The following is a 21,580-nucleotide window of genomic DNA, read 5'->3' as shown; positions in this document are numbered from 1 at the left end:
GCCGGAGCGGAGGAAGGAGGGACGAGAGGGAGAGGAGGGAGGGAGATGGGAGCGGAGGCAACGGGATGAGGGTGGGAGACTCCCTCTTCTCCCCTCTCCCATCGGGCAAGAGGTACAGAAGTGTGAAAACGAACGCACACACCTCCAGATTCAGGGATGGTTTAGACAATAGACACTAGGTGCAGGAGTAGAGGCCATTCGGCCCTTCGAGCCAGCACCGCCATTCAATGTGATCATGGCTGATCATCCCCAATCAGTACCCCGTTCCTGCCTTCTCCCCATATCCCCTGACTCTGCTATCTTTAAGAGCCCTATCTAGCTCTCTCTTGAAAGCATTCAGCCCACTGGTTTCTTCCCAGCTGTTATTAGGTAACTGAATCATCCTCTCACCAACTAGCGAGCAGTCCTGATTGAATTGTACTAGAAGTTACCTTGCACTAAACATTATTCCCTTTATCCTGTATCTGTACACTGTGGACGGCTCGATTGTAATCATGTACAGTCTTTCCACTGACTGGTTAGCACGCAACAAAAAAGCTTTTCATTGTACCTCGGTACACGTGACAATGAACTCAACTCAAACTGAAACTCAGCAATTTGATTTGGTTTACAAAATGATGTTGCAAGTGCCAGGGTGGCAGTTGGCTCAATGGGTGGCACAGCTGGCATTGCCCAGCATTGGGGGCACACACGTCCTCACAAGCTGCCTCCTCTGTCCAAGCTCACCCCTTCCGTCCTGCCACCCTGCTCTGTACATTCAAGCTGCTTTTCACCTTCAAAGGAAAGGGAAGCCTGGAATGATTCTTCAACTGTTGGCCATTTTCCCCTGCAGTTTATGTTGGCATCCTGCCAGCTGCTGCCTGGCATGTAGACCATGGAAGCTGCACCTTCTTGCACTGCCCTGGTGGTAGAGTAACGCCTTAGCAACGGCATGGGGTGTCCGTCTGCCTGAGGCCTTGTCGCCCCCAGACCACTAGGCCTTTTCCCCGTGACCTGTCCGAGGTGCCCAATGGCAGGCCGGCCCTGGGGCCAGGTGCACTCTGGGGATCATGTCCTCCTGCTCCATGGGTCATAGGGTCATAAGGAATAGGAGTAGAATTAGGCCATTCGGCCCATCGAGTCTACTCCACAAAGGGATGGCGGCCATTAAGGTAAAGTGCCTCTGAGATGTCCTTGTCCCTGAACTGTGGCTTCCCCTGCAGAGTCATGGATTGAGACAGTGTGGAAACAGGCCCTTCGGCCCAACTTGCCCTAACTTGCCCATCTACACTAGTCCCACACACACTGGGGGACAATTTACAACTTTACCGGTCAAATTAACCAACAAGCCTGTACGTCGATGGAGTGCGGGAGGGAACCGGAGCACCCGGAGAAAACCCACGCAGGTCACGGGGAGAACGTACAAACTCCTTATAGACAGCACCCGAGGTTGGGATGGAACCCAGGTCTCTGGCGCTGTGAGGCAGCAACTCTACCGCTGCGCCACCGTGACGCACTGCAGCGTCCAAACTTGCGCGAGGAGCTGCGTTCCCGTGGCCGCATGCTGCAGCTGGTGAGGGGAAGTGGGGTTTGCCCGAGTATCTGCTGCCCGTCCTTTGGTGGTTCTGTTTAGTTTATTGTCACGTGTACCGAGGTACAGTGAAAAGCTTCTGTTGTGTGCTAACCAGTCAGCGGAAAGACAACACATGATTACAATCGAGCCGTCCACAGTGTACAGATACATGATAAGGGAATAACTTTTAGTGCAAGGTAAAGCCAGCAAAGTCCGATCAAGGATAGTCCGAGGGTCACCAATGAGGTAGATAGTAGTTCAGCGCTGCTCTCTGTTTGTGGTAGGATGGTTCAGTTGCCTGATAACAGCCGGGAAGAAACTGTCCCTGAATCTGGAGGTGTGCATTTGTTTTCACACTTCTGTACCTCTTGCCCGAAGGGAGAGGGGAGCAGAGGGAGTGGCCGGGGGTGAGACTGGTCCCATCTTTGAGTCCACTAAACCATTTAATCGAACGAACTGCCAGAGGAAGTAGTTGAGGCAGGGACCATCCCAATGTTTAAGGAACGTTTAGACAGGTACATGGATAGGACAGGTTTAGAGGGATATATGGGACAAACGCAGGCAGGTGGGACTAATGTGGATGGGGCATGTTGGCCGGTGTGGGTAAGTTGGGCCGAAGGGCCTGTTTCCACGCTGTATCACTCCATGACTATGTGACACCAACAGCTAATAGGTGCCAGTTGGGGTTAGTATTGGAGCTGCCGGGGTGGGACAGGGCTGGGGGGTGCTGGGATGGTGCGGCATTGAATTAACTGACCTCACCTATAACTAAACACTTGCCCTGAAGGTACTTTACATTTTCCATTACATGGAGATCTCTCCATGGGTTAATTGCAAAGCTGTGCTGTGGAATGTGACTTCATGCTTGGCTCAGTGTGTGGATTGCATATCCCCTGATGTATGTAGTGTGTGTGTTATTACCACGAGCTGTGTGGTAAACCTGGCAGGCATCCGCCGACCTACAGGGAACACTGCAACTGCCGCCAAGGTTTCCTGCAATGCGGTAGAGCTCGATGCAGTTGCTGCTCACTGAGCACACGGAGAGAGTCAGCAGCTATTCACACGGGGCAAGAGTGCGGACAATAAGGCAGGAATAGTGGAGCGAGAGAGGGAGGGAGGGAGAGAGTGAGGGAGGGAGGGAGGGAGAGAGGGAGGGAGAGGGGGGAGAGAGGGAGGGAGGGAGGGAGGGAGGGAGAGAGAGAGGGAGAGAAGAGGGGAAGAGAGAGGGGAAAGAGAGAGGGGAGAGAGGGAGGGAGGGGAGGGAGGGAGGGAGGGAGAGGGGGGAGAGAGGGAGGGAGGGAGGGAGAGAGAGGGAAAGAAAGAGGGGAAAGAGAGAGGGGAGGGGGAGAGAGAGGGGAGAGAGGGAGAGAGGGAGGGAAAGGGGGAGAGAGGGAGGGAGGGAGGAGGCAGAGGGAGGGAGGAGAGAGGGAGGGGGGGAGGGAAAGGGGGAAGGAGGGGGGGGGAGAGGGAAAGAGAGAGGGAGGGAGGGAGAGAGGGAGGGAGGGAGGGAAGGAAGGAGGGAGGGAGGGAGGGAGGGCGGGAGAGAGGGAGGGAGCGAGAGAGAGGGAGAGAGGGGAAAGAATGAGGGAGAGAGGGAGGAGAGAGAGAGAAGGAAAGAAAGGAAAAGAGGGAGAGGGAGGAAGAGGGAGAGGGGGGGGGGGAGAGAGGGAGAGAGAGAGGGAGGGAGGGGGGGAAGAGGAGATAGAGAGGGGAGAGGGAGGAAAGAGGGAGGAAGAGGGGGAGGGAGGGAGGGAGGGAGGAAGAGGGAGAGAGGTGGGAAGAGGGAGAGAGGGGGGAAAGAAAGAGGGGAAAGAGAGAGGGGAAAGAGAGAGGGAGAGAGAGAGGGAGGGAGGGAGGGAGGGAGGGAGGGAGGGAGGGACGGGAGGGAGGGAGGGAGGGAGGGAGGGAGGGAGGGAGGAGGGAGGGAGGAGAGAGGGAGGAGAGAGGGAGGGAGGGAGGGAGAGAGGGGGATAGAGGGGAGGGAGAGAGGGGGAAAGAAAGAGGGGAAAGAGAGAGGGGAAAGAGAGAGGGAGAGAGGGAGGGAGGGAGAGAGAGGGAGGGAGGGAGGGAGGGAGGGGGAGAGAGGGAGGGAGAGGGGAAAGAGAGGGGGGGAGAGGAGATAGAGAGGGGGAGAGGGAGAGAGGGAGGGAGGGAGAGAGGGAGGGAGGGAGGGAGGGAGGGAGGGAGGGAGGGAGGGAGGGAGGGAGGGAGGGAGGGGGGGGGAGGGAGGGAGAGAGAGAGAGGGGGGATCAAGAGAGAGGAAAGAGAGACAGAATGAGAGAAGAAAGAGTGTGAGGAATGAGAGACACGGGGTGAGGGGAGAGAGTACGGAAGGAAAGAACGACAGAGAGAGAGAGAGAGAGAGAGAGGAAAAAGAGAGGAGTGAGAATGAGGAAAGAAAGAGAAAGAGAAAATAACGAAAGAATGAGGAAAATAGTGTGTGTGAGGTAAAGGGGACGGAGTGAGCAACAGTGAAAGAAAGAGAGGGTTCCAGGGAAATGGGTGAACGTGGAACAGGTTACTGGAGCTGTGGTACGCAAGGCCACATGGGTAGGCCACTCGGCCCCTCAAGCCCACCCTGCCATCCAATACAATCTCTGGCGCTGTGAGGCAGTAACTCTAGCTAATCCCACCTGCCTGCGTTTGACCCATATCCCTCCAAACCTGTGCTATCCATGTACCATATGTCACAGCAGATGGCACAAAAATAGCAGCAGAACTTGAGTCATAGTCATAGTCTTACAACGTGGAAACAGGCCCATCGGCCCAACTTGCCCACACCGGCCAACATGTCCCATCTACACTAGTCCCACCTGCCCGCGTTTGGCCCACATCCCTCTAAACCTGTCCTATCCATCTACCTGTCCAAATGTTTCATAAACATTGCAATAGTCCCAGCCCCAACTACCTCCTCTGGCAACTCGTTCCATACACCCACCACCCTTCATGTGAGAACGTCATCTTCCGCCCCTAACCTTAAACCAATGGTTTTCGCTCCCCTACTCTGGGCAAGAGACTCTGTGCATCTACCCGATCTATTCCTCTCATGATTTTGTACACCTCTATAAGATCACCCCTCATCCTCCTGCGCTCCAAGGAATATAGTCCCAGCCTGCTCAACCTCTCCCTGTAGCTCAGACCCTCTAGCCCTGGCAACATCCTCGTAAATCTTCTCTGCACTCTTTCCAGCTTGACAGCATCATTCCCATAACATGGGGCCTAGAATTTGGGATTTTTAAATGTGTATCAGTACGGGTAATCACAAAGTCCCTAAAAAAATAAAATGTGGTTCTTTTATGTGCAGGGATACAAGGTCAACAGATTTCATTTCCAAACCGGATACCATGGAGTTGGATGGGTATTCGGGATCCTTGGGAACGCTGCAAGTTCCTGTCACACGTGGCAGCGCCTTTAGAAGGGGGCTGCTCCTCAAGTTTTGGTTGCATTTTAGTCCCACGATTTTGGCGTTTGGGCACAAGACAGGGAGTGGGGGAGGGGATGGTCGGGGGGGGATCTCCCTGTCGGTTTGCTCCTGGGCCTAGCCAAGATGGCCATTCGGCTATTCGCGTGTCCAGGCAGCGGGCGGTCGATAGTCCCACCAGAGTCGGCTGCCTGCCCCTCTTCCGGGCCTACGTCCGTGCCCGCGTGTCCATGGAGAGGGAACACACACACACGCCTTCCGTGAACGCTGGTCGCCGCGGGGGAGGGTCGAGCACGTTGCGGATAAAGATGAACGATTGCATTCGAATGATCGCCTGATGTAATGTGACTATTGAAAGTCTTTGTAGCTTGTAAAATGTAAAATACAAATACTGAATAAAGTTCTTGTTAATAAGGAAGAAAAAACTGCAGTGCCTTTAATGTTCCAGATTTAGTTACATTCATTGCCAGAATTGAAAATACACGATAATAACAAGATGACCAAAATATGGACAAATGTGGAGAATCCCGTTTGTTATCTTACACTGCTGTTATATGTGATATACCTGCCACACTGCTGGAACCATCCAGCAGACACACTTATCCCCTGAAATAATACGCCACTTATGAAGATGAAAAAATACCTGCTGCAGATCGGTCAAATAAAACTGAAAATTCTGGAAACATTTGGTTTTGGCAGCGTCTGTGTTCCTCACAGGTTCTATGAGCAGAATGAGGCCATTCTGACCTCCCCTACCATCGAGGGGATCTATCGCAGTCGCTGCCTCAAAAAGGCTGGCAGCATCATCAAGGACCCACACCATCCTGGCCACACACTCATCTCTCCGCTGCCTTTAGGTAGAAGGTACAGGAGCCTGAAGACTGCAACGACCAGGTTCAGGAATAGCTACTTCCCCACAGCCATCAGGCTATTAAACACAACTTCAAACAAACTATGAACTATAACAGCCTATTGGACTTTAACTGTGTGTATATATATTCAATGGTATATGGACACACTGATCTGTCCTGTATTAATGCCTACTATATTCTGTTGTGCGGAGGCAAAGCAAGAGTTTCATTGTCCTATCTGGGACACATGACAATAAACTCTCCTGAATCTTGAATCTCTTGAATCACGGCCATTCAAGTCTACTCCGCCATTCAATCATGGCTGATCTATCTTTTCCTCTCAGCCTCATTCTCCAGCCTTCTCCCCATAACCCCTGGCACCCGTACTAATCAAGACTCAGTCAATCTCCACCTTAAATAATTGCCATTGACTTGGCCTCCACAGCCGCCTGTGGCAAATAATTCCACAGATTCACCACCCTATAGTCTATCCTATCCTGTCTATCCCCACATAACTTTATATAGCTCCACCAGGATCTCTATATGTTTCTAGCGTACTTCCTCCAACAACCATTCCTGTTCTCATTGCAAAAGAGATGTGGATCAAGGAAAATATAGAATCAATCATTGTTAGCGAGGAGAAGGTGACAACAAAGCAAACAGAGATAAAATGTAATCCGGGGGGACAGTCAAACTAGTCGGAGAACTGGGAATGGGGAGGGAAGGAGAGAGAGGGGATGCAAGGATTACTTGAAGTTAGAGAAGTTAATATTCATACCGCTGGGGTGTGAGCTGCCCAAGTGAAATATGAGGTGCTGTTCCTCCAATTTGCTCTAGGCCTCACTCTGACAATGGAGGAGGCCCAGGACAGAAAGGTCAGTGTGGGAATGGGAGGGGGAGTTAAAGTGTTTGGCAACCGGGAGATCAGGTAGGTTTAGGCCCGACTGAGTGGAGGTGTTCAGCGAAACGATCGCCAAGCCTGCGCTAGGTCTCACCGATATACAGGAGTCGACACCTGGAACAGTGGAGGCTGGAGGAGGTGCAAGTGAACCTCTGCCTCACCTGAAATGACTGTCGGGGTCCCTTGACGGAGTCGAGGGGAGGATCGATAACATTTTCACAGCACACATCTCCAAACAAACGTGTGAAAATAGAAGGGAACGGCATTCAATTGGTGCTTTATGCACCTGCAGGTCAAACCGTTTCCCTTCTCGGAGCCCCTGTGTAAAGCCGTGTGTGTCTGTGTGAAAGTGATCCTACCTTTCTTGAAGTTAATCCCAGTCTTTATTGCATTGTTAAGCCCCAGTGAGAAAGTGACTCACAATGGTCCCTTTCACCCTCTTGAGCTCCCTGCTATTTCTCTCAGCGGGAACACCAGGCAGGAGTTAAGATTCTCTTTAACACCGCTAATTGGCCATGTTGGCCCACAGGTTTTTGACTCCAGTAACAGGGTGACCTCACATGGAAAGAGAGGATGCCATTCAATCCACTTCCTCTATAACAGCGGCCAAACTCCCATCGCTCCACCCCAAACTCTAGAGGCAGGAAACATGTTCCCGATGTTGGGGGTGTCCAGAACCAGGGGCCACACAGTTTAAGAATAAAGGGTGTAAGCCATTTAGAACGGAGACGAGGAAACACTTTTTCTCACAGAGAGTGGTGAGTCTGTGGGATTCTCTGCCTCAGAGGGCGGTGGAGGCCGGTTCTCTGGATGCTTTCAAGAGAGAGCTAGATAGGGCTCTTAAAGATAGCGGAGTCAGGGGATATGGGGAGAAGGCAGGAACGGGGGACTGATTGGGGATGATCAGCCATGATCATATTGAATGGCGGTGCTGGCTCGAAGGGTCAAATGGCCTATTGTCTATTGTCAAACTCCCCATTGCTTCATTGTTAGTTTAGTTTAGAGATACAGAACGGAAACAGGCCCTTCGGCCCACCGGGTCCGCGCCGACCAGCGATCCCCGCACGCTAACACTATCCTACACACACTAGGGAAAATTTACATTTACACCAAGCCAATTAGCCTACAAACCTGTACGTCTTTGGAGTGTGGGAGGAAACCGGAGGACCCGGAGAAAACCCACGCAGGTCACGGGGAGAGCGTGCAAACTCTGTAAAGGCAGCACCCGTAGTCAGGATTGAACCGGGGTCTCTGGCGCTGTGAGGCAGCAACTCTACCGCTGCGCCTCTACTTCCAGAGAAGATTACAGAGACTCTGTATGTCAGAGAGGATCCTCTTGACCTTCTGCAGGTGTACTGTAGAGAGCATATTGACCGCTTACATCACGGCCTGGTTCGGCAACTCGAACGCCCAGGAGCGAAGGAGACTGCAAATAGTGTTGAACACTGCCCAGTCCATCACATCACGGGTACTGACCTCCCCACCATCGAAGGGATATATCTGTATATATATGATTCATATTCTTTTCAAAGTTTACCAAGTGAAATGTTTATGTTATGCTGACAATGTTTGTTTAGGGTCGGGGGTCAAATACGACTGGTCACGTGTGTGACCTAACACGGAAGCCTTTTTTTTCCATAACTCAGTTTTATTTCACAAACCCTTGTGAATTTAAAAAAAGGTAGAATGTTCATGGCTTTGGCAGACATGCATTATAGTCCTGTAGGTAGGAAAATAGCAATGAATAAGATTAATCTCCGACAAGAATATTTAGGCAAGATTTGACTCCACAGTCACAAAAAGGCCCAACAGAGGATGTACTTCCTGCGGCAGCTGAGGAAGCACAATATGCCACAGGCAATGATGGTCCAGTTCTACACGGCCATCGTAGAGTCTGTCCTCACCTTCTCCATCATGGTCTGGTTTGACTCAGCCACCAAGCACCAAGCACCTGGAGGCTGCAGCGAATCGTCCGATCAGCAGAGAAGCTTATCGGCTGCAACCTACCCTCCATTGATGAACTGTACACTGCAAGGGCCAGGAAGTGAGCGGGCAAGATCATCTCTGACCCCTCTCACCCTGGCCACAAACTCTTTGAATCACTTCCCTCTGGAAGGCGACTCCGGACTGTCAAAGCTGCCACAGCCAGACCCAAAAACAGCTTTTTATTCACGAGTAGTTGCTCTACTCAACAGCCAAAAGTCTGTAGCCTTCATGTGATCTGGTATTTTGTTGGTTCACATGCTTGATCAGTGGTGTTTTATCATTAATGTTTTATTATTATTAATATTTAGTGTTTTCTGAGTCATTCGTAACTGTCACTGTCACTGTGTGTCATGTTGTTACTTGAGGGCGGAGCACCAAGGCAAATTCCTTGTAGGTGAATACTTGGCCAACAAACATACTTACTTACTTAAAATGTATTACTGTTTGTCATCCCATCCCATGTCACGTGTGTGACATGTCGGTTCACTTGCCAGAGAATGGCCCAAAACACTCTTGTCGTCTCCTCCCTGCAGAAGAGGCGATGGAAGAGGGGAGCATCTGCATTAACAGCTGCATTTACGTAGCACCTTCATCAAGCTTGGGACGTCCCAAAGCCTTTTGCCCCCCTTTATTGCAGCTGGAAGCAGTGGCCACATGGAAAGGAGAGAACTGTTCCCTTAGTTTAGTTTGGAGATACAGCGTGGAAACAGGCCCTTCGGCCCACCGAGTCCGTGCCGACCAGCGATCTCCCGCACACTAACACAATCCTACACACACTGGGGACAATTTACATTTATACCAAGCCAATTAATCTACAAACCTGCACGTCTTTGGAGTGTGTGGGGGGGAAACTGGAGCACCCGGAGAAAACCCACACGGTCACGGGGAGAAAGTACAAACTCCGTACAGACAGCACCAGTGGTCAGGGTTGAACCCGGGCCTCTGGCGCTCTGGTTAACAATGGACTTGGCAGTCCCTAGGTTGCATGGACCGACCTTGCCTAAACGAGAGCTATTTAACCTGGAAAAGCTTGGGTTAATTAAGGGCAGGCAGCATGGATTTCTAAAGGACCATCTTAGAAACATAGAAAATAGGTGCAGGAGTAGGCCATTCGGACCTTCGAGCCTGCACTGCCATTCAATATGATCATGGCTGATCATCCAACTCAGTATCCTGTACCTGCCTTCTCTCCATACCCCCTGATCCCTTTAGCCACAAGGGCCACATCTAACTCCCTCTTAAATATAGACAATGAACTGGCCTCAACTACCTTCTGTGGCAGAGAATTCCACAGATTCACCACTCTCTGTGTGAAAAATGTTTTTCTCATCTCAGTCCTAAAAGATTTCCCCCTTATCCTTAAACTGTGGCCCCTTGTTCTAGACTTCCCCAACATCGGGAACAATCTTCCTGCATCTAGCCTGTCCAACCCCTTAAGAATTTTGTAAGTTTCTATAAGATCCCCCCTCAATCTTCTAAATTCTAGCGAGCACAAGCCGAGTCTATCCAGTCTTTCTTCATATGAAAGTCCTGCCATCTCAGGAATCAGTCTGGTGAACCTTCCCTGTACTCCCTCTATGGCAAGAATGTCTTTCCTCAGATTAGGAGACCAAAACTGTTGTAGCTGTCATATTTGGAGAGACCCTTTGAGAAAATTGTAAAAGAATTGTCATGGTAGTCATGGTTGTGAATTTTCACAGGCTATTTGATAAAGTGCTTTGTGTGAGGCTAGATAAAGTTCGGTCGTGCCATCAAAGAAACTGGCAACATGATGGGATAAGTCGTCGACAAGGGTTGTTAGTTGAGCAGGAGCATCGAGCAGCAGCCATGAGGATTGGGAAAGAACAAGGTGGGTCCCGAACGTTGTGCCACCCAGCCGTGTGCTGAGCCAGCAAAAAAGGGCCACATCAGGAAAGTAATCCACAGTTACTGCTGTTGGCAGCTGGGCTCTAGTGGTGGATACAGACCCTGGAGGGGAATTATACCACTGGGCTTGTATTCACAGGAATTTACAAGGGTGACAGGGGATTTTATAGAAACATACAACATTCTTCAGGGATTGATTGGACAGGCTAGATGCAGGTAAAATGTTCCCTACGGTGGGGGAGTCCAGAACCAGGGGCCACACAGTTTAAGAATAAGGGGTCGGCCATTTAGGACTGAGATGAGGAAAAACTTTTTCACCCAGAGAGTTGTGAATCTGTGGAATTCTCTGCCACAGAGGGCAGTGGAGGCCAATTCACTGGATGTTTTCAAGAGAGAGTTAGATGTAGCTCTTGTGGCTAACGGAATCAGGGGATATGGGGAGAAGGCAGGAACGGGGTACTGATTTTGGATGATCAGCCATGATCATATTGAATGGTGGTGCAGGCTCGAATGGCCGAATGGCCCACTTCTGCACCTATTTTCTATGTTTCTAGAAAACAAAGATTTAATTATAGTTTAGTTTAGAGATACAGCGGGGAAACAGGCCCTTCGGCCCACCGAGTCCGTGCCGACCAACGATCACCCGTTCACACTAGTTCGATGTTATCCCACTTTCTCATCCACTCCCTACACACTAGAGGGCAATTTACAGAGGGGCCGATTAACCTACAAACCCCCCCGCACGTCCTTGGGACGTGGGTGGAAACCCGAGCACACGGCAGAAACCCATCTGGTCACAGAAAGAACGGGCAAACTCCACACAGACAGCACCCCCGAGGTCAGGATCGAACCCAGGTCTCCGGCCCTGTGCTGTAGCAGCTCTGCCACTGCTCCACCGTGCTGCCCTTTAAGCTGCTGCCTCACAGCGCCACACCGTGGCCTCGGGTTTGATCCCGACCTTGGGTGCTGTTTGTGTGGCGTTTGCACGCTCTCCCCGTGACCGCGTGGGTTTCCTCCGTGTGCTCGGGATTCCCCCCCACATCCCAAAGACGTGCGGGTTTGTAGATTAATCGGCCCTCTGTAAAAATTGCCCCCAAGTGTGTAGGGAATGGATGGGAAAGTGGGATAACATAGAACTAGCGTGATCGGTGGTCAGCACGGACTCGGTGGGCCGAAGGGCCTGTTTCCATGCTGTATCTCTAAACTAAATTAGAATTGACAGGTAAAGGAACAATTAAGATCATTACATTACGTTCCAGACAGTGATTACATTCTGGCCATTCCCACATTGCCAATCCGAGGACAAGTCATGGAAAGCAGGAATTCCGATGAGATCAGAGCAGACACATATTCCCGACTTTTGCAAACTGTATGTCCAGGCAAATAAACAATGGTTCGGGTCCACAGAGTGGAGAACAGAAGGCAACAACTTTCTTTGTAAAGCTGATTTAGACCTCACTGAAGTATAATAGAAAAATAAATCCTAGCAGAATAATAGTCAGTGTTTACATATTCCTAGGTTTCTCCACTCCACACATTCTGGGAGATAGCGGTTCTTAAGTAGAGCACGGTGGCGCAGCGGTAGAGTTGCTGCCTCACAGCGCCAGAGACCCAGGTTCCATCCTGACCACGGGTGCTGCCTGTACGGAGTTTGTACGTTCTCCCCGTGACCTATGTGGGTTTTCTCTGGGTGCTCCGGTTTCCTCCCACACTCCAATGACATTCAGGTTTGTAGGCTAATTGGCTTTGGTAAAATTGTTCATTGTCCCCAGTGTGTGTAGGATAGTGTTGGTGTGCGGGGATCGCTGGTCGGCACGGACTCGGTGGGCCGAAGGGCCTGTTTCTGCGTTGTATCTCTAAACCAAATTGAACTTAAAAAGACTTCACCAAATGATGAATCGTTAAAATTGATCACATTAATGCAATGCTAAATGGTCAAAGAGCACAGAGAGAGGCCATTCGTCCCATCTCATCCATGCTGACCATGTCTACAGTATGAACGCTAGTCTCATCTCCCTGCATTTGGCCCATATCACTGTGGACATTTTCTATCCATGTACCTGTCTAAATGTCAGTTATATTATTATTATACAGGCCACTCCAGCTACCACTGGTACATGTTCCATATACGCACTGTGTGAAACATTGCTCACTAAGTCTCTTTTAAATCATTCCCCTCTCACCTTAATTCTAAGCCCACCTGTTTTAGATTTCACCAACCCAAGAAAAAGTCTGTGGACCTCTGCCGTATTCATTCCCTTTGTGAGTTTATATATTTCTATAAAGTCACCCTCAGTGTTTAGTTTGGTCTAGTTTAGAGATACAACGCTGGTGGGGACAGGAGGGGAGGGGATAGGAGGGAAGGGGCTGGGGCAGGACAGGGTGGGACGGTCTGGGATGGGACGGTCTGGGATGGGACGGTCTGGGATGGGACGGTCTGGGATGGGACGGTCTGGGATGGGACGGTCTGGGATGGGACGGTCTGGGATGGGACGGTCTGGGACAGGGACGGGACTGTCTGGGATGGGACGGTCTGGGTTGGGATGGTCTGGGATGGGACGGTCTGGGATGGGACGGTCTGGGATGGGACGGTCTGGGATGGGATGGGACAGTCTGGGATGGGATGGGACAGTCTGGGATGGGATGGGACGGTCTGGGATGGGATGGGACAGTCTGGGATGGGATGGGATGGTCTGGGATGGGATGGGACTGTCTGGGGCGGGACTGTCTGGGGGTGGGGGGGGGGGGGATGGGACATCCGCAGCACTTCCAACCGGGACCCTCTCACCATTGCCCCGGCGAAATCCCTCACCCTGTAAGTGGAGCAGCAGCACTGTCTGTCTGTCCTCTGGGATGGTTTCAATGCTTTCAGATCTCAAGAGGGATCTCAGTCAAATGAAGCCGTAGCCCGGGAATGAGACGCAACCAAGTTTGGTGGGCCGGTTGGGAGTTACTCCAGAACCGTGGACAATCTTGAACCCATCGCTACTACTGCCCTTTGCCATCGAGGAGACTCGAGTCGTTTCGTCCAATGTAGCAAAGTGGCGCAAAAGAGGCGCAACAAAGCAACTGGGTAAAGTTGGGAGGTCTTCAAACATCTCATGCCACTGGTCTTTCATGCTGGCAGGGGAGGGGGAAACAAGGCGCCAAAAAAACAACCCCATTCAATGAATAAAAACAACTCAGCGCCGACAAACGACAAAGAGGAACCACCAATTAAGAAGACAATACAACAGTTTCACTAATTAAACCTCATCCAAACAATCACATGTTCCTTCATAAAGCCTCCCCTTCTCCTCAATCTTAGAATCTGTTTCAGAAATATCAGGATTTACGCAAATAAAACAACAAAAAACGAATTTTGTTGTCAATTTGGTCGAATATTTTCTGCATTCGCCCTTCGTTTAAAACCTATTGCTACCACTGTCACCTGCAGTCGTCTTCAAATTAATCTCTTTCTCATATTTGTCCTCAATTATAGTTTCCATTCCTTTAAAAGCGACTGCGATAAAGGCGAGGAATCGATACAGAGTGTCTGGGTGGGAAGTGAAATGAAAAGATACATTTCGCAGCTGTAGCAAAAATTCCCGGGATAACGGGGTTGTTTTTTTTTTCTTGTGACTTGTTTACCTCGACTTTTTTTTAAATATATATATCTTCGTGGGGAATAAACACTGTAGATAGAGATTCACAGAGTGTAGCACAATTATTTATGAGTTTGCATTAAACAAGTTTCAGGAATGCACATCAAAGAGTCATAACAATTGCATTCGCCCGAGAAAAAACTTCGGATTTAAGGCAACAGGGTTGATTTTTGCACCAATAATATAACAATAATGATAGAAATCTCTCAAATACCTGGTGAAACTCCTAGGAGGATAAAACGAGGAATGGGTCGGCCGTGGTAATCTGAGCTGAAACACTGAATATGACCCAGGGAAGCATGAAGCAGAAAAACTTAATGACAGCAGCAGAAATCCACTCAAAATTATATATTTTTAAAATCAAATTTCAGTTCCTTCTCTCCTCTTCAATAATTTCCAGTATTTGAAAAATAAAAGTTGCCTCTTCCAGAGCCAGGCGCGTTCAGAGTTCCCAGCGATCATTAAACCCTTATGTTATAAATATTCCTTCTCAATTTGTTCTTCGACCACCCTGGTGTCGGAAGTTTTAAAGGGCTTGAATTTTAGTATGTATCCTTTCAGACGTCTTCACTTCAAAACAAAAACTTTCTGCTTCTTTCCTCTTTCGGCGCCCCTCTCCTTCTTCGCGTGTCCCGATTAAGACCAAAATAAAGTATCAGAAAGTTTTGAAATTGTTTTGAAGTAATTTGGGTTTCTGATTGAAGTCGAGACTCCATCTGTGGTCTCATCCCTATGGCTGTGATACAGAGCCTGAGAGAGCCTGTTCTCAACATGCCCAGGGACACTGTCAAATCCTGGACTGGACTCCTGGCGGGAATCGTCAGACTCACTAACCATCCTCAGGCCTGTTTAGTTTAGTTTTCTTTTTAGTTTTCTTGTGGGCGGAGCGCCAAGGCAAATTCCTTGTATGTGAATGCTTGGTCTGAAGAAGGGTCTCGTCCCGAAACGTTGCCTATTTCCTTCGCTCCGTGGATGCTGCCTCACCCGCTGAGTTTCTCCAGCACTTTTGTCTACCTTAAACTTACTTACTTATGCCCCTGTCCCACTTAGGAAACCTGAACGGAAACCTCTGGAGACTTTGCGCCCCACCCAAGGTTTCCTTGCGGTTCTCGGAGGTTTTTGTCAGTCTCCCTACCTGCTTCCACTACCTGCAACCTCCGGCAACCACCTGCAACCTCCGGGAACCGCACGGAAACCTTGGGTGGGGCGCAAAGTCTCCAGAGGTTTCCGTTCAGGTTTCCTAAGTGGGACAGGGGCATTACTTACTTTTAGCTTTAGTTCATAGTTACAGCTCAGAACCAGGCCCTTCGGCCCACCCAGTCAGTGCCGACCGGCGACCCCCCCGCACACTGACACTATCCTGCACACACTAGGAACGATTTTTCAATTAACCTACGAACCTGTACGCCTTTGGAGTGTGGGAGGAAACCGGAGCACCCGGAGGAAACCCATGCGGTCACGGGGAGAACGTACAAACTCCGTACAGACAGCACCCGTAATCAGGATCGAACCCCGGCCTCTGGCGCTGTGAGGCAGCAACTCTACCGCTGCGCCACCGTGCCGACTGTTATTTTTTATTTTTCTGCCTTACATGTGGCCGTACGAGTTAGGAGCAGGAGGAGGCCACTCGGCCACTTGAGCCTGCTATACATCACCTATCCACACCCTCCAGAGATGCTGCCTGACCCGCTGAGTTACTGCAGCATAAGGACATAAAGTGTATAGGAAGGAACTGCAGATGCTGGTTTACACTGAAGATAGACACAAAATGTTGGAGTAACTCGGTGGGTCGGGCAGCATCTCTGAAGAAAAGGAATAGGTGACGTTTCAAGTTGAGACCATTCTTCATATGTACGTTCTCCAGAAATGCTGCCTGACCTGCTGAGTTACTCCAGCACTTTGTGTGTTTTTATGTAAACCAGCATCTGCAGTTCCTTGTTTCTGCGAGTTACTCCAATACTTGGTGTGTTTTATCTTTAGTTTAGTTTAGTTTAATTTAGATTAGTTTAGCCAATTAACCTACAATCCTGTACGTCTTTGGAGTGTGGGAGGAAACCGGAGCTCCTGGAGGAAACCCACACGGGTCACGGGGAGAACGTGCAAACTCCGCACAGACAGCACCCGTAGTCGGGGTCAACTCTACCGCTGCACCACCGGGTCACCCTGGTGTTAGAAAACCAATAAAACTGCAGGTGCTAGAATGTGAAACAAAAGTAGAAGCGCTGGAAGAACGCAGCCAGTCCGGCAGCATCTGTGGGAAGAGGTGCCAATCCACACAGTGTTCTGAAGAAGGGTCTTCAACCTGAAACTTTGACTGGTTTCTCTTTCCACAGATACCGCTTGATTCATCGAGTTCTTCCAGCATTTCTATCTATGTTTCACTTTTAAGATATTAGTACAATAAACCTCCCCTAAACATGCTTCCTGTGACATCCCATCCTTGCACAGTGTAGATCAGACAGCAGGGAAACAGGCCCTTCAGCCATATTGCCCATGCCGAACAAGATGCCTCATCCTTAGCTGTCCCACCTGCCCGCATTTGTCAGGTGTTTATGCAGTCCTGCTGTGGTCTCACCAATGCATAACCTCCCTATTTTCCTAAATTCCTAAGTAATAAGAGCATAATTAGACCATTCGGCCCATCAAGTCTACTCCGCCATTCAATCATGGCTGATCTATCTCTCCCTCCTAACCCCATTCTCCTGCCTTCTCCCCATAACCCCTGACACCCGTACTAATCAAGAATCTGTCAATCTCTGCCTTAAAAATATCCATTGACTTGTGGCCTCCACAGTCATAAACCTCCTCTGGACCCTCCCCATCCTTCAGGCAGCATCTGTGGAGAGAATGAATGTGTGACGTTTCGGGTCGAGACCCTTCTTCAGACTGAGAGTCGGGGAGAGGGAAACTAGGGGTGTGAAAAGGTGTGAACAAATGAACGAAAGGTTTGCGAAAGGACAAATCAAAGCCATCAACGATGATCAAGGAAAGGTGGAGCCCACAATGGTCCATTGTTGGCTGTGGGGAAGACGATAACAAGCGGATAAAAACAGTGAAACTCAGCAGGACGACAGTGAAACTAGTACGACGACTAGGGGCCTGTTCTAAAGTTGTGTGTCTTTATGGTTCCCACTATGCCACTATGATTCGAATGGTCAGTCCAAACTTCCACACTGTGCAAATCTATATCATCTTGGACTTATCTTCAATATAACTTTAAAAAATCATTTATTTCGAAGGATCTTTTATTGGCTACGGCAGCATTTATTTGACATCCCCAATCGGCCCAGAATCGAGGAGGTGTTTAAGGGTTAACCACGTTTGCGGGTCAGGGGTCACGTAAAATTAAAATGAGGGGAAAGGATGTTAATGAACCAGGCGAGTTTTACAATCCAGTCGATTGTAGTTCCCATTACTCAGGCTAATCTGAACCTAGATTTATTCAATTAGTTGAAATTAAAGCCCTTAACTGCCGTTGTGGGATTCGAACTTATGTCTCTGGGAACAATGTGCCAGAGCTCCAGCCACAAGGCCACGAACATAACCGCAGCTCCGGAGCTTGATCAGACAATTGCCAAGACAGGTTAATGGTCAGCATGAACCCGATGGGCCGAAGGGCCTCTGTCCGTGGCTATTAACCCTACACCACAAGATGCTAAAAGTGGGAAGGAACAAATGTAATGAGGAGAAGAGACAAGGGGATCTAGGGAGCACACGGGGGGGGGGGGGGGGGTGGTATGGCCACCAATGGCAGCGGTGAGGGGCATTCGGCCCAACTACTCCGTGCTAGCCGCTGGCAGAGCAATTGGGTTATTCCCGTTCACCTGCCCCAGACCGATTCGCATTCCATCCCCTCAATCATCACCACTCTCTGGGTTTTTACCTCACATTCATACCCAAGAAGACTCAAATTGTTCTATTGTTTATTTTGACTTGCTTTAGAGATACGGCGTGGAGATAGGCCCTTCGGCCCACCGACTCCATGCCGGCCAGCTCTTGGTGTGGTCTCACCAATGCATGGCCTCCCTAAGTTCATAAGTTCATGAGTCACAGGCGCCGAATTGGGCCATTCAGTCCATCGAGTCTATGGTCACCATTCAATCATGGCTGATCTATCTCTCCCTCTCAACCCCATTCTCCTGCCTTCTCCCCATAACCCCTGACACCCGTACTAATCAATCTGTCAATCTCTGTTTAATAAAAATATTAAAGGTATTTTTAATACCTTAAATATATCCATTGACTTGTGGCCTCCACAGCCGTCTGTGGCAATGAATCCCACAGATTCACCACCCTCTGATGAGAAATTCCTCCTCATCTCCATCCTAAAGGTACATCCTTTAATTCTGAGGCTGTGGCCTCTGGTCCTAGACTCTCCCACTGGTGGAAACATCCTCTCCACATCCACTCTATCCAGGCCTATCACTGTTCAGTAAGTTTCAATAAGATCCCCATTCATCCTTCTAAACTCCAGCGAGTACAGGCCCAGTGCCGCCAAACGCTCATCATACGTTAATCCCAATGATTCTCGTAAACCTCCTCTGGACCCTCTCCAATGTCAGCACATCCTTCCTCAGATATGGGGGCCAAAACTGCTCACAATACTCCAAATGCGGCCTGACCATCGCCTTATAAAGCCTCGGAATTACATCCATGTTTTTATATTCTAGTCCTTCTAGTTTAGAGATACAGCATGTAAACAGAGTCCGTGCTGACCAGCGATCCCCGCACATTAACACTACCCTATACACACAAGGGACAAATGTTAAATTTACGCCAAGCCACTTAACCAACAAACCTGCGCGTCTTTTGGAATGGGGGAGGAAACCCGGAGTTCTCGGTGAAAACCCACGCAGATCACGTCGAAAATAGGTGCAGGAGGCCATTCGGCCCTTCGAGCCAGCACCGCCATTCAATGTGATCATGGCTGATCATTCAAAATCCGTACCCTGTTCCTGCTTTTTCCCCATATCCCTTGATTCCGTTAGCCCCAAGAGCTAAATGTAACTCTCTCTTGAAAACATCCAGTGAATTGGCCTCCACTGCCTTCTGTGGCAGAGAATTCTACAGATTCACAACTCTCTAGGTGAAAAAGATTTTCCTCATCTCAGTCCTAAGTGGCCGCTACGCCTTATTATTAAACTGTGTGTGACCCCTGGTTCTGGACACCCGCAACATTGGGAACATGTTTCCTGCATCTAGCCTGTCCAACCTCTTCAGAATTTTACGGGGAGAACGTGCAAACTCCGTACAGACAGCACCCGTAGTCAGGATCTAATCCGGGTCTCTGGCGCTGTGAGGCAGCAGCTTTAACACTGCGCCACTGTGCCGCAGGTTTGGAATAAATAAAAGCATCTTTGCTGGTTATTTTGCAGCTGCAATTGATTTCAGAGGCCCGGGTTCGATCCCGACTACGGGTGCTGTCTGTACTGAGTTTGTACGTTCTCCCCGTGACCCGCGTGGGTTTCCTCCGGGTGCTCCGGTTTCCGCCCACATCTCAAAGACGTGCGGGTCAGTGGATTAATGAACCCATCTGTGAATTGCCCATAGCGTGTGGCTGAGTCTGGCGGGGGAGGGGGGTTGTTGGGAGAGTGGGGAGAATGACATAGGTTTGGGGTAAACAGAGAGTTGATGGTCAGAATGAACTCAGTGGGCCGAAGGGCCCGTTTCTGTGCTGTATGACTCATTAACCTGATGGGCAGAGAAATGTTGGCTAAATTAGATGTAGACGCGCAGACTGGGACCACTATGGTTAAAAATATGTAGAGAGAAATAAGTGGTGGCGCAGCGGTAGAGTTGCTCACAGCGCCAGAGACCTGGGATTGATCCTGACTACGGGCGCTGTCTGTACGGAGTTTGCACGTTCTCACCGTGACCTGCGTGGGTTTTCTCCGGGTGCTCCGGTTTCCTCCCACACTCCAAAGACGTGCAGGTTTGTAGGTTAATTGGCTTCGGTAAAACTGCAAATTGTCCCCAGTGTGTGTAGGATAGTGTTAGTGTGCGGGGATCGCTGGTCGGCACGGACAATAGACAATAGACAATAGGTGCAGGAGTAGGCCATTTGGCCCTTCGAGCCAGCACCGCCATTCAATGTGATCATGGCTGATCATCCACAATCAGTACCCCGTTCCTGCCTTCTCCCCATATCCCCTGACTCCGCTATTTTCAAGAGCCCTATCTAGCTCTCTCTTGAAAGCATCCAGAGAACTTGCCTCCACCAGACAGAGAATTCCACAGACTCACCACTCTCTGAGAAAAAGTGTTTCCTCGTCTCTGTTCTAAATGGCTTACCCCTTTTTCTTAAACTGTGTGGCCCCTGGTTCTGGTCTCCCCCAACATCGGGAACATGTTTCCTGCCTCTAGCGTGTCCAAGCCCTTAACAATCTTATATGTTTCAATGAGATACTCTCTCATCCTTCTAAACTCCAGAGTGTACAAGTCCAGCTGCTCCATTCTCTCAGCATATGACAGTCCCGCCATCCCGGGAATTAACCTTGTAAACCTACGCTGCACTCCCTCAATAGCAAGAATGTCCTTCCTCTAATTAGGGGACCAAAACTGCACACAATACTCCAGGTGTGGTCTCACTAGGGCCCTGTACAACTGCAGAAGGACAGGGTGGGCCAAAGGGCCTGTTTCCGCACTGCATCTCTCGACGAAACTAAATTCAGGTAGGAACTGCAGATGCTAGTTTACACCGAAGATAGACACAAATTGCTGGAGTAACTCAGCGGGACAGGCAGCATCTCCCCACTGAGTTACCCTAGCATTTTGTGTCTATCTTCATGCTATTGTCATTTTCGGCAAGCAAACAGTTGTCAAGAGAGGAGAAATGACTATAAGAAACAGCTGTGGGTAAGTCAGACCAGCTAAGATGGCAATACAATAAAGAGATTTCATGACAAGAATAACATGGCCACACAGACTTTCATTACTGTTGTTTCAACGCTCATTATCTAGATTAATTTAAATGAATTAAAATCAGTTTAGCATATATTTACTTTTTATATTAATATTGGTTCAGCTTTAACGTACATTTATACTGATTGCATAGCTCAGTAGATATCAAACCATTTTATTTTAGGGTGCGGGAAGGAACAGCAGATGCTGGTTTACACCGAAGATAGACACAAAATGCTGGAGGAACTCAGCGGGTCAGGCAGCATCTCTGGAGATGCTACCTGACCCGCTGAGTTACTCCAGCATTTGTGTTTATTTTTGGTTTAGTGTGCTTTTTGACAAGGGTAGACCGAGGGGGGATCTTACAGAAACTTACAAAATTCTTAAGGGGTTGGACAGGCTAGATGCAGGAAGATTGTTCCCGATGTTGGGGAAGTCCAGAACAAGGGTCACAGTTTA

At 49.5% G+C, this 21,580-nt stretch overlaps 1 protein-coding gene across 3 annotated transcripts in view; it reads right to left on the bottom strand.

The window, feature by feature from the left end:
* Positions 1-15,008, bottom strand: part of gli1 (GLI family zinc finger 1) — a 65,005-nt gene extending 49,997 nt beyond the window's left edge. For all 3 annotated transcript variants that reach the window (XM_033015548.1, XM_033015549.1, XM_033015551.1), the window contains exon 1: positions 14,436-15,008. The gene's annotated coding sequence lies outside the window, so the exon portion shown is untranslated. The remainder of the gene's footprint in view (positions 1-14,435) is intronic.
* Positions 15,009-21,580: the final 6,572 nt, after the last annotated feature.

The sequence above is a fragment of the Amblyraja radiata genome, chromosome 46, assembly GCF_010909765.2.
Source record: "Amblyraja radiata isolate CabotCenter1 chromosome 46, sAmbRad1.1.pri, whole genome shotgun sequence".
Classification (NCBI taxonomy): domain Eukaryota; kingdom Metazoa; phylum Chordata; class Chondrichthyes; order Rajiformes; family Rajidae; genus Amblyraja; species Amblyraja radiata.
Note: the sequence above shows the minus strand (reverse complement) of the source record. Positions and strands in the feature narration are given on the sequence as shown.